The sequence below is a fragment of the Delphinapterus leucas genome, chromosome 2 (genome assembly GCF_059928025.1).
Source record: "Delphinapterus leucas isolate spDelLeu-1000000601 "Yukka" chromosome 2, BTC_Dleu_Yukka2, whole genome shotgun sequence".
NCBI classification, from domain to species: domain Eukaryota; kingdom Metazoa; phylum Chordata; class Mammalia; order Artiodactyla; family Monodontidae; genus Delphinapterus; species Delphinapterus leucas.
In genome coordinates, this window is record NC_143130.1 from 131,344,188 (window position 1) to 131,353,748 (window position 9,561).

Genomic DNA, 9,561 nt, shown 5'->3' on the forward strand with positions numbered 1-9,561 from the left:
CGCATACTTGGAAGTTTACTGATCTCTAGAAGATGAAGTGGTCAATGATGAAGGGTCAATCATTAGGAACCAATATAGTTTCATTCAGAATAAGATATAATTTATTAATTTTACTTTCCACTCGTAGAAATATTCGATGCGTAGCATCGGGGGGGAAATCTCCCCTTCTATCCATTTTGAGTTCTTGTGGCTGGATTAATAATAAAATTGACGCTAGACAAATTAACAGGGGAAAAAAAAACCCAAATTTTAATTAATGCACATGGAGGTCTCTTAGAAATGGGACCTAAGAAGTGGCCAAAGCAGGCAGCTTTTATACTTTTTAGACAAATAAATTTGTAAGGAATTGACAGGATAAGGAAACTTAGGTTTGGGGCGCTAATTAGTGAAGAATCTAAACAGAATATGGGAAGTAACAAGGTTCATTTATACAGACTTCTCAGCCTGAATTACCTATCTCTGGTGATAAAGGTATCCTTCTACTTTCAGATGCAGGGAATGTACCTTTCACATGAGAGATTATTTCCTGCTTTCAGGGAAAAGGAGGGTGAGAGTATCTCTCTTGTGTTGGCCATTTCTTAAGTAACTGTAATTCAAAATAATCAATATGCCTTTGGGGCACATTTTGGGGTGGCCTACCCTGGCCCAGAGGACACTCCTTTCCCCACAACGGTGAGAAATAAATCTGTGAGGGGATCCTCAGCACCCTTGAAGAGCTCTGTGACCACGTTTCTCTGCAGGCCAGAACTTACGGTGGGAACTGCTGCCACTGAATTGGGAAGCCTGAATGCAAGGAGAGTAATTGGAGCCTGAGTGGCAGAGTCCAATGGCAGCACCCCATGTCCAGAGGCAAGCTGGGTGTGATTATCATAGTGGACGGCAGAGTCAAAGCAGCAATCAGGGTAGTCTGACTCATGGAGACCGATAGTGCTGTCTATTTGATCACGGTGTTCCTAGAAGTGAAATGTACGGGCAGCTTACTAAATTCTTACTTGGTCTGTATCAGCAAAAGAGTAGTAGCTCAAGTGAACGAAAATGATAAAAACAGAGTCATAGTCTTTCCCTCAGTTCCCAGACTTGAGCCAGTTTATAGAACCAGGACCCCTTGTATGAAAGGAAATATGGCTCCCCTTGAGGAAGGACACTGCCAAAAATGCATACTGTTAATCTTTCTCCCAGGCTTCCCCAAAGGGATCTATGGCCTTTTACCAGGATAACTGTGCACTGGGGAAAAGGAAATGATCAGGCTTTGGAGGGATTACTGGACACTGGCTCTGAACTGACACTAATTCCAGGAGACTCAAAACATCGCTGTGGTCCAGTCAAGAGTAGGGGCTTATGGAAGTCAGGAGGTGGTCAATGGAGTTTCAGCTCTGATCTGTCTCACAGTGGGCCCAGTGGGTCCTCAAATGCATCATGTGGGTATTTCCCCAGTGCTGGAACTCATAAGTGGAACCCCTATACTCAGCAACCAGCAGAATCCCCACGCAGGTTTCCTGACCTGTAGAATGAGGGCAATTATGGGCGAAAGGCCAAGTGGAAGCCACTAAAACTGTCTCTATGTAGGGAAATAGTAAACCAAAAGCAATACTGCATTCCTGGAAGGATTGAAGAGATTACTGCCACCATCAGGGACTTGAAAGATGCAGGGGTGGTGATCCCCAGCACATACCATTCAACTCACCTATTTGGCCTGTGTAGAAGACAGATAGATCTTGGAGAATAACAGTGCATTGTTGTAAAGCTAACCTGGTGGTGACTCCAATAGGAGTTGCTATACCAGATGTGGTTTCATTGCTTGAGCAAATTAACACATCCCCTGGTCCCTGCTATGCAGCTGTTGATCTGGCAATGTCTTTTTCTCCATCTCTATTAGAAAGACCACCAGAAGCAGTTTACTTTCAGCTGGCAAGGCCAGAAACACACCTTCACTGTCCTACTTCAGGAGTATCAGCTCTCCATCCCTATATCATAATTCAGTTCACAGGGACCTTGATCATCCTTCCCTTCTACAGGATATCACATGGTCCATTACACTGATGACACCATGCTGACTGGACCTGAGGAAAAGAAGTAGCAACTACTCTATACTTATTGGCAAGATATTTTTGCCAAAACTTATTGGCAAAGTTTCCTTGTTTGGATTAGACATATATTTTGGGTGCAGATCTGCCTACCCTACATGCAATGCTTCTGCCAAAACTACCATCCATGGGCTTACAGAATGCCTTTTCCACCATCATGGTATTTCACTCAGCATTGCTTCTAATCAAGGAACTCACTTCACAGCAAATGAAGTGTAGCAATGGGCCCGTGCTCATGGATTTCACTGGTTTTACCATTTTCCCCACCATCCTGAAGCAGCTGACTTGATAGAACGATAGCATGACCTTTCAAAGATTCAGTTACAACACAGCTGGGTGCCAATACTTTGCAGGGCTGAGGCAAGGTTCTCCAGGAAGTTGTATATGCTCTGACTCAGTGTCCAATACACGGTGCTGTTTCGCCCATAGCCAATATTCATGAATCCAGGAAGAAAGGGCTGGAAATGGGAGTGGCACCTCTCACTATTACCCCTAGTAACTCTCTAGCAAAAAATTTGCTTCCTGTTCCTCATGGTCTTGAAATCTGCTGGCCTAGAGGTCTCAGTTCTAAGGGGAGAAATGCTTCCTCCAGGAGACACAATGATCATTCCATGGAACTAAAAGTTTAGACTACTGCCTAGTCACTTTGGGCTCTTCATGCCTCTGAATCAAAGGCAAACAAGGGAGTTGCTACATGGGCTGCAGTGATTTGTCCTGACTACTAAGGAGAAATCTGATTGCTACTCCACAATGAAGGAAGGAAGAGTGAACCAAGAATACGAGATCCCTTAGGGCATCTCTTACTGCTGAACTGAGGAGTGGGGAACGGTAACAGAGAAAATGAAAATGCCACAGAGCTCTGGTACTGAAATTCTGCCGTTTTTGGTCTTCATTAAACATTTCCCTGCTTGCTGTAGGTTTTTAAACCTAGCTTCTAAAGTTCTGAAAAAATGATTCTGACAGTTTTTGCCAGCTTATTCATTGCTTCTGAGAGGGACAGACAGAGCCTGGGAGTTCCCTACTGCACAATATTCCAGTCTGGCAAATTTTTACAAGTTTTTTTTATTCACCCATTTATTTATTCACTAGCCATAAATTAAGCTCCTGGCATTGTTTTATATTATGTATTTTAGTCTCATAAAGTCAGCATTAGGCATCAGTGTTATTTGGCTTTCTCAATAGAAGTTTGAGATCTAGAATAAGAGATGAGATATTCCAGTCCTATGCTTAGATGATAAACCAGAGATAGAATATTATGCTCTGTATTGGGAATCATACTTTCCAAGAAAGATACACAAACTGGACAAGCAGAAAGGTGAAATGAGATTGAAACCATGCAGTGTAAGAAATGGTTGAGGTGTTGATGGATAGAAATGTTTGATTTGTTATCTGTAACCCCTAGGGTTATAGTTACTACTAAAGAGAGAAGATTTCAGGGAAGTAAATTGTCTTAATACAATGAAGAACTTCCTAGAAGTCAACACTGTTCAAAGAAGGCATAGCTATTTAGAGATGCATACACAGGTGGTAAAACCATAAAGTATAACAAGATAATGTCACAAAGTTAGAATAGTGGTTATGTCCAAGAGGGAAGGGTATTTGGGTATGGGCTTCTAGGATGCTAGCAAGTTCTATTTCTGAATACCAGTTATATAGTCGGTCACTTTATAAACACTTTAAACTTTACATTACATTTGTGTCTTTATGTATGACATATCTCACAAAAGTTAAGGAAAAATAAAAAGGTAATGGATACATGTGATGGGGTTTTAAAATGGTCACAAATTCTTTTTTTCTTTGACCACGCAGCACTGCATCTTAATTCCCCAACCAGGAATTGAACCCGTGCCCCCTGCAATGGAAGCACAGAGTCTTAACCACTGGATCACCAGGGAAGTCCTGGCCACAAATTCTTTCACACCCATAGAGTAGGTTCTGTTTTCTCCACACCTTTGAATCTAGGCTGGCCTGTGACTGCTTTAAGTAATAAAGCACAGCAGACAGAAGTGATACTATGCTATTTCTGTCTCTAGCCTTTAAGAGGACTGGTAGCTTCCAACTTGGTCTCTTGAAGCCCGAATCGCTATGTAAGAAATCTCACAACCTGCCACAGAGAGGCCTTCCGACTACTTGGAGAGGCAGATGGGCCTGACTGAATGCAGTTTTACAGACAAGCCTGCCAAGGTACCAGGCATGTGAATTAAGGCATCTTGGACCCTCCAGATTAGATCAGCCATCAGCTGAATACCACCAAGTGACCACAATCAATATCACCTGGAGCAGAAGAATAGTCCAGCAGAACTTTGCCCAAATTCCTGACACTCAAAATAATGAGATATAAAATAGTTGTTATTTCAAGCAAGTAAGCTTTGGAGTAGTTTGTTGTTCACTGTCGTAGTTCCTTCAGCCTGCTATAACAAAAATACCATAGTCTGGGTGGCTTAAATGAGGAACACTTTATTCTTACAATCCTGGAGACTGGGAAGTCCATGATCAGGATGCCCACAGATGTGTGTCTGGTGAAGACCTGCTTCCTGGTTCATAGACAGCTGTCTTCTTGCTGTGACCTCACGTGGTGGAAGGGGCAAAGGTGCTCTCTAGGGTTTCTTTTATAAGGGCACTTAATCCCACTCATGAGGACTCCACCTTCATGACCTAATCACCTCCCAAAGACACCACATCCAAATACTATCACATTGGGGATTGGTTTCAACATATGGAATTTTGAGGGGGCACAAATATTTGATCTACAGTATACCCTATAGACAACACAAACAATAGGCAAATTTAAGCAAAAAAAATGTTTTAAAAGAAAGTGTTCTAATATTAATAGTAAAGCAAAGTAAAGGACAAAAATGCATTGTTTTGGAGAGACCAAGCATTATTTTTTAATCAGGGATGTGTGTATGCCAAAGATAAAAGAGTCCTAAACAGTAATGTCATTATTTATATGTCTTTGGAATGGGTGAGATCCTTCAAAGCAAAACACCAAAAGCAGAAACCATAAAGGATAAGGTTTAGTAAGTTTGAAAACATAAAACTTTAAAGTTGCTGTATGTCTAAAATATGCCACCATTAACAAAATTAAAGGCTTAAAAAAAAAGTATGGTCAGCTGCATGATATATTGAACTTCTTTCATGGATGTTGTAGGAAATTGTAAAGTATAACCAAGTATTGGGTGGATGGTTAAATTATGTATTCAGTAATGGTGTCGAGTAAATGCCAAACAAAGTGCATTTGTAACAGTGGCCTTCTGAAAACCATGCTTTAACCCAGGAGAGAGTTTTTGGTGTTGGCTATTTCAGGCATTCAGGCAGGCTAATGAATTAGATATACTCTGCAGGGATCATGAGAACTTAAGTCACCTTAGGTGGCCCATTTTAAAATGACTGTTGCCCCTCCCTCCCACTAGACCTGAAGCTCTACAAAGGCAATGGCTTGGACTATATTATTTCTGATTATCTAGTATCAACATAGGATCTCGTAAATATTTGGCACATAACTTTTTAAAAATGGATAGATGAATAAATGAGTGGATGGATGGATAGATGAATAGATGATGAATTGCTAAAATATTATGCTTTAAAGAAAGACACATACACACACGAAAAAGATTGAGCCTGAAAACTTGCTGAACATGAAAAGTTCAAAAAAAAAAGTACAAGCATTTTAAAGAAGACAGTTACTGGAATGATTCCTTTCTGATCTCACAAGTTTTTTCAGGTACAGACTAACCTTGTAGATGTTTTCTATTGCTGCTGTAACAAATTACCACAAATTGAGTGGCTTAAGCGACACAAATGTATTATCTTACAACTCTGAAGGTCAGAAGTCCCAAATAGGTCAGCATGGATGCAGTTGTTCTGGAAGCTCTAGGGGAGAATCTGTTTCCTTGCCTTTTCCAGCTTCCAGAGGTTGTTCACATTCCTTGATTGGCAACCCTGCATGGCTCTAATCTCTGCTTCCAGGCCACATCTTCTTCTCTGACCCTTTTGCCTCCCTCCTATAAGGATCCTTGTAATTATATTGGGCCCAATGGGATAATCCAGGATAATCTTCCCATCTCAAGATTCTTAATTTACTCACATTTGTAAAATCCCTTTCACCTCCTAAGGTAACCTATCAACAGGTTCTAGGTATTAGGAAGTTCACTTCTTTGTAGGGGGGGGGCATTATCCTGCCTACCACACCTCAGTTCCGCAAACCTGAGAAGTTCTCCCAGAGGGTGGAATACACCAAAGGTGGGTAGGAACCCCAGGGCTAACAAAGGTGGCTACTCAAATGCAGTCCTTACATCCACAGCTAAGTCATTCTGGGTCAAATTCAGGGATCTATTTAGTGAAAAACAAATGAGACATGTCAGAAGTATTTTGCTTCCCGTTTTTTGGGTGAAGTTGGGTAAAGATTAAAAAAGTTAAAAAGCATCTCTATATATTAATATTTGGTGAAAATGCACTCATTTGGAGGTGACTTTTACATTCTTGAAAAATTTTCCTGAATAATTGGAAAAAGATTTATTCCACATAGTTGTAGAGGGCAGACCCAGAAGCAACCGGGGGGAAGAAGTCTGTGCAACTCAAGAAGGGCCTTTTCTAACAGTTATGTTTGTTCAAATGGAATGAGTCACCTAAAAAAAATTGAATACAATTAGTTTTTATGAAAAGCTTACTACATTGTCCCCTTTCCTCTTCATTTTAGAAGTTGTGAAAGTCTGTGTTCAGAGCCTTTAAATGCCCAATAGATTATCAGATTAATTTTAAGACTGATGTGAATGCTTGATCAATTTCCACTGCCCCTAAAATGCCTAAATCTAAAAAGGAATCCTCTAAGACAGAGGTCCCCAACCTTTCTGGCACCAGGGACAGGTTTCGAGGAAGATAATTTTTCCACGGACCGGGGTGGGGGGCGAGTGTGTGGCGGAATGGCTCAGGCGGTAATGCGAGTGATGGGGGGCGATGGGGGGCGGCAGATGAAGCCTCGCTCGCTCACCCGCCGCTCACCTCCTGCTGTGCGGCCGGGTTCCTAACAGGCTGCGGACCGCGGTCCGGGGGTTGGGGACCCCTGCTCTAAGACAGATCTTTCATAAAGATGAAATTACTACCGCAGACCACCAAAAACTTCAGGCAATTTTAAAGATTCTCTTCGTTCATACCTTATTTACTTATTTCTTTTAAAAGCGAGATAAAGATAACACTTGCCTTACATAGCTCAGTGGAGGGCTCTCAGGAGTTGCTCTCATCAACTGAGTTCCAGACCCAAGCCCACCCAATGCTCGAATTGCCTGCACTTCAATTCCACCTCTAACGTTAGCTGTTGGCAATCCGAGAACCAAGGGGAGCGACAGGCTGACGGCATTCTGCCACGCTGCCCCGTCACCTCGGCTTTCACAGGGACGCCTGGGCTCCTCTTGGATTGCTTTTTCCCCTACAAGGAGGGAGTATCCGGGTTCCCCGTCGGAAGGTCAGCCCTATCTGTAAATGGGCAGAATGTAAGGATTCGGATAAAAGCCAGATCTTCCGCCAGCAACAGTTAAAAGCAAAAACCTTGACAGGAGAGTGGTGAATGAAGGTGACCCTGTCAGGGAAGGTCCGGGTTAGGTAAGGGAAATGGCGATAACAAAGTAGCAAATTGGACCGCCGTGGGAAGAACTTAGGAAATCTGGCCTCGGAGATGAACTTTTTGCACTGATGCCGGGCAGCCATTTTCTCCAACAGGTTGTGAGAAAACGAGCATCCCCTGCTGGCTTCGAGGGTGATAACAGCTTTTCGCAAAGACGTTTTGACGATTCTCCAGTAGGGGTCAGCGATGAGGTGGCTACAACTACCCGAGCATCCAACTTACCCGGTGAGTCTTAACTGTAAAGGAACGTAAAATAGGAGGCAAGCGTAAAACAGTGGGAAGAGAGAGTCAGTAATAAAGACCAGTTATATCTCGTCAACTTTTAATGCACACATTAGTGAACTACTGAACTCGTAAAAAGTATGAATCTGGTAAAAGGCAAACATTTGTTATTTGTTTAGGGGAAATACACGGATTTAGAAGATATAGGTTTTCCTTAAATGAGGGAGGGGCAAACAAAAGAGACGGGGTCTCGCTATGTTGCCCAGGCTGGAGTGCAGTGGCTATTCACAGGCGCGATCCCACTACTGATCAGCACGGGAGTTTTGACCTGCTCCGTTTCCGACCTGGGCCGGTTCACCCCTCCTTAGGCAACCTGGTGGTCCCCCGCTCCCGGGAGGTCACCATATTGATGCCGAACTTAGTGCGGACACCCGATCGGCATAGCGCACTACAGCCCAGAACTCCTGGGCTCAAGCGATCCTCCTGCCTCAGCCTCCCGAGTAGCTGGGACTACAGGCGCGCGCCACCGCGCCCGGCGACGAGAATTGCTACAACGAGTTACTAGAGGTTGTGGCGCGGTGACGTCACCTGGGGCGGGGCGAGGCTGAGGCCGTAGCGGGATAAGACACGCCCGACGCAAGGTGGCCTCGAGGCTGATGAACATGTGATGTCATCGGGGCGGGGTTGTCGTCCTGCCTTGGTGGTTTGCGAGCAAGGAACAAGCTACTTTCCCTGTTCCGGCCTCGGCTCCCGCTGTTTTGCTTGGAACGTTGGTCGGTTTGCGCTTAATGCTCGTAGGCGTTGCGTCCGGACACGCAGCGAGCACAAAAGTAAAGGCAATACCTTGGTCCCTCAGCATTGCCTTTCTTCAGCAGGCCTTAAATACGTGCTGCATGTTGGGGGGACGTTATTCACGAGGGAACCGAACCATCTGTCCCTAAATCTCCCATTGTCCACAGCAAGCATTTAGGAGGTGCCTTCGCTGTACGAAGGAGTGTAACCCACAGTAGCGGAGGTTGGGGTCCGCAAAAGTGCTGGAGGCCAGCTCAGTTTTCACTGTTGGAACGAAGGGAATGTGCGGGAGCCGTCTGTTTTCGCTGTCCCCACGTGTTCGTTGCCCATGACTGTTGGGGGGGAAAAAATCTAGTATCTGAATAGACTGTGCAAAAATTACGATTTGGCAGCCTGAAGTCTTTTTGGAACAAGACTAGGTTAGGAAGGCATAAAGGGGAAGAAGGAAAAAGAATTTCCAGCGATGATAGATTTGCAATCAGCTGACATTTTCTGTCTCCTACCGGCAATGTTTTTCCATCCCCCTTCTCTCTTAGAAACCGGTCCAAACTTCCCCCTCAACCTCCTCTCTTGCAGCAGGTAACTCTGCTCCCTCCTTTATCTTGATAAATAAATTAAAGGTCATCAGAAAAACCTCAACTCCTTGTTACTCTGCCCTTCTCTAAAATTCATCTTTACATCTTCAAGGGAGGGCAACTCTTTGTTGTCCCTTCCTATCTTAGACCCAGTAGGTCGAAATTCCTCCATCAATCATTTCCATACTCATCTTCTCTTTCTCTCTCTCTCTCTCTCTCTCTTATATAAAGACATTCTGAGCTTTCTTTCAACTCTTCTTTGACCTTG

The 9,561-nt window shown here is 43.7% G+C and overlaps 1 non-coding gene across 1 annotated transcript; it reads right to left on the reverse strand.

Annotated features, from left to right (window-relative positions):
* Nucleotides 1-8,163: 8,163 nt before the first annotated feature.
* Nucleotides 8,164-8,463, reverse strand: LOC149750289 (signal recognition particle RNA). Its single transcript, XR_016392315.1, has one exon.
* Nucleotides 8,464-9,561: the final 1,098 nt, after the last annotated feature.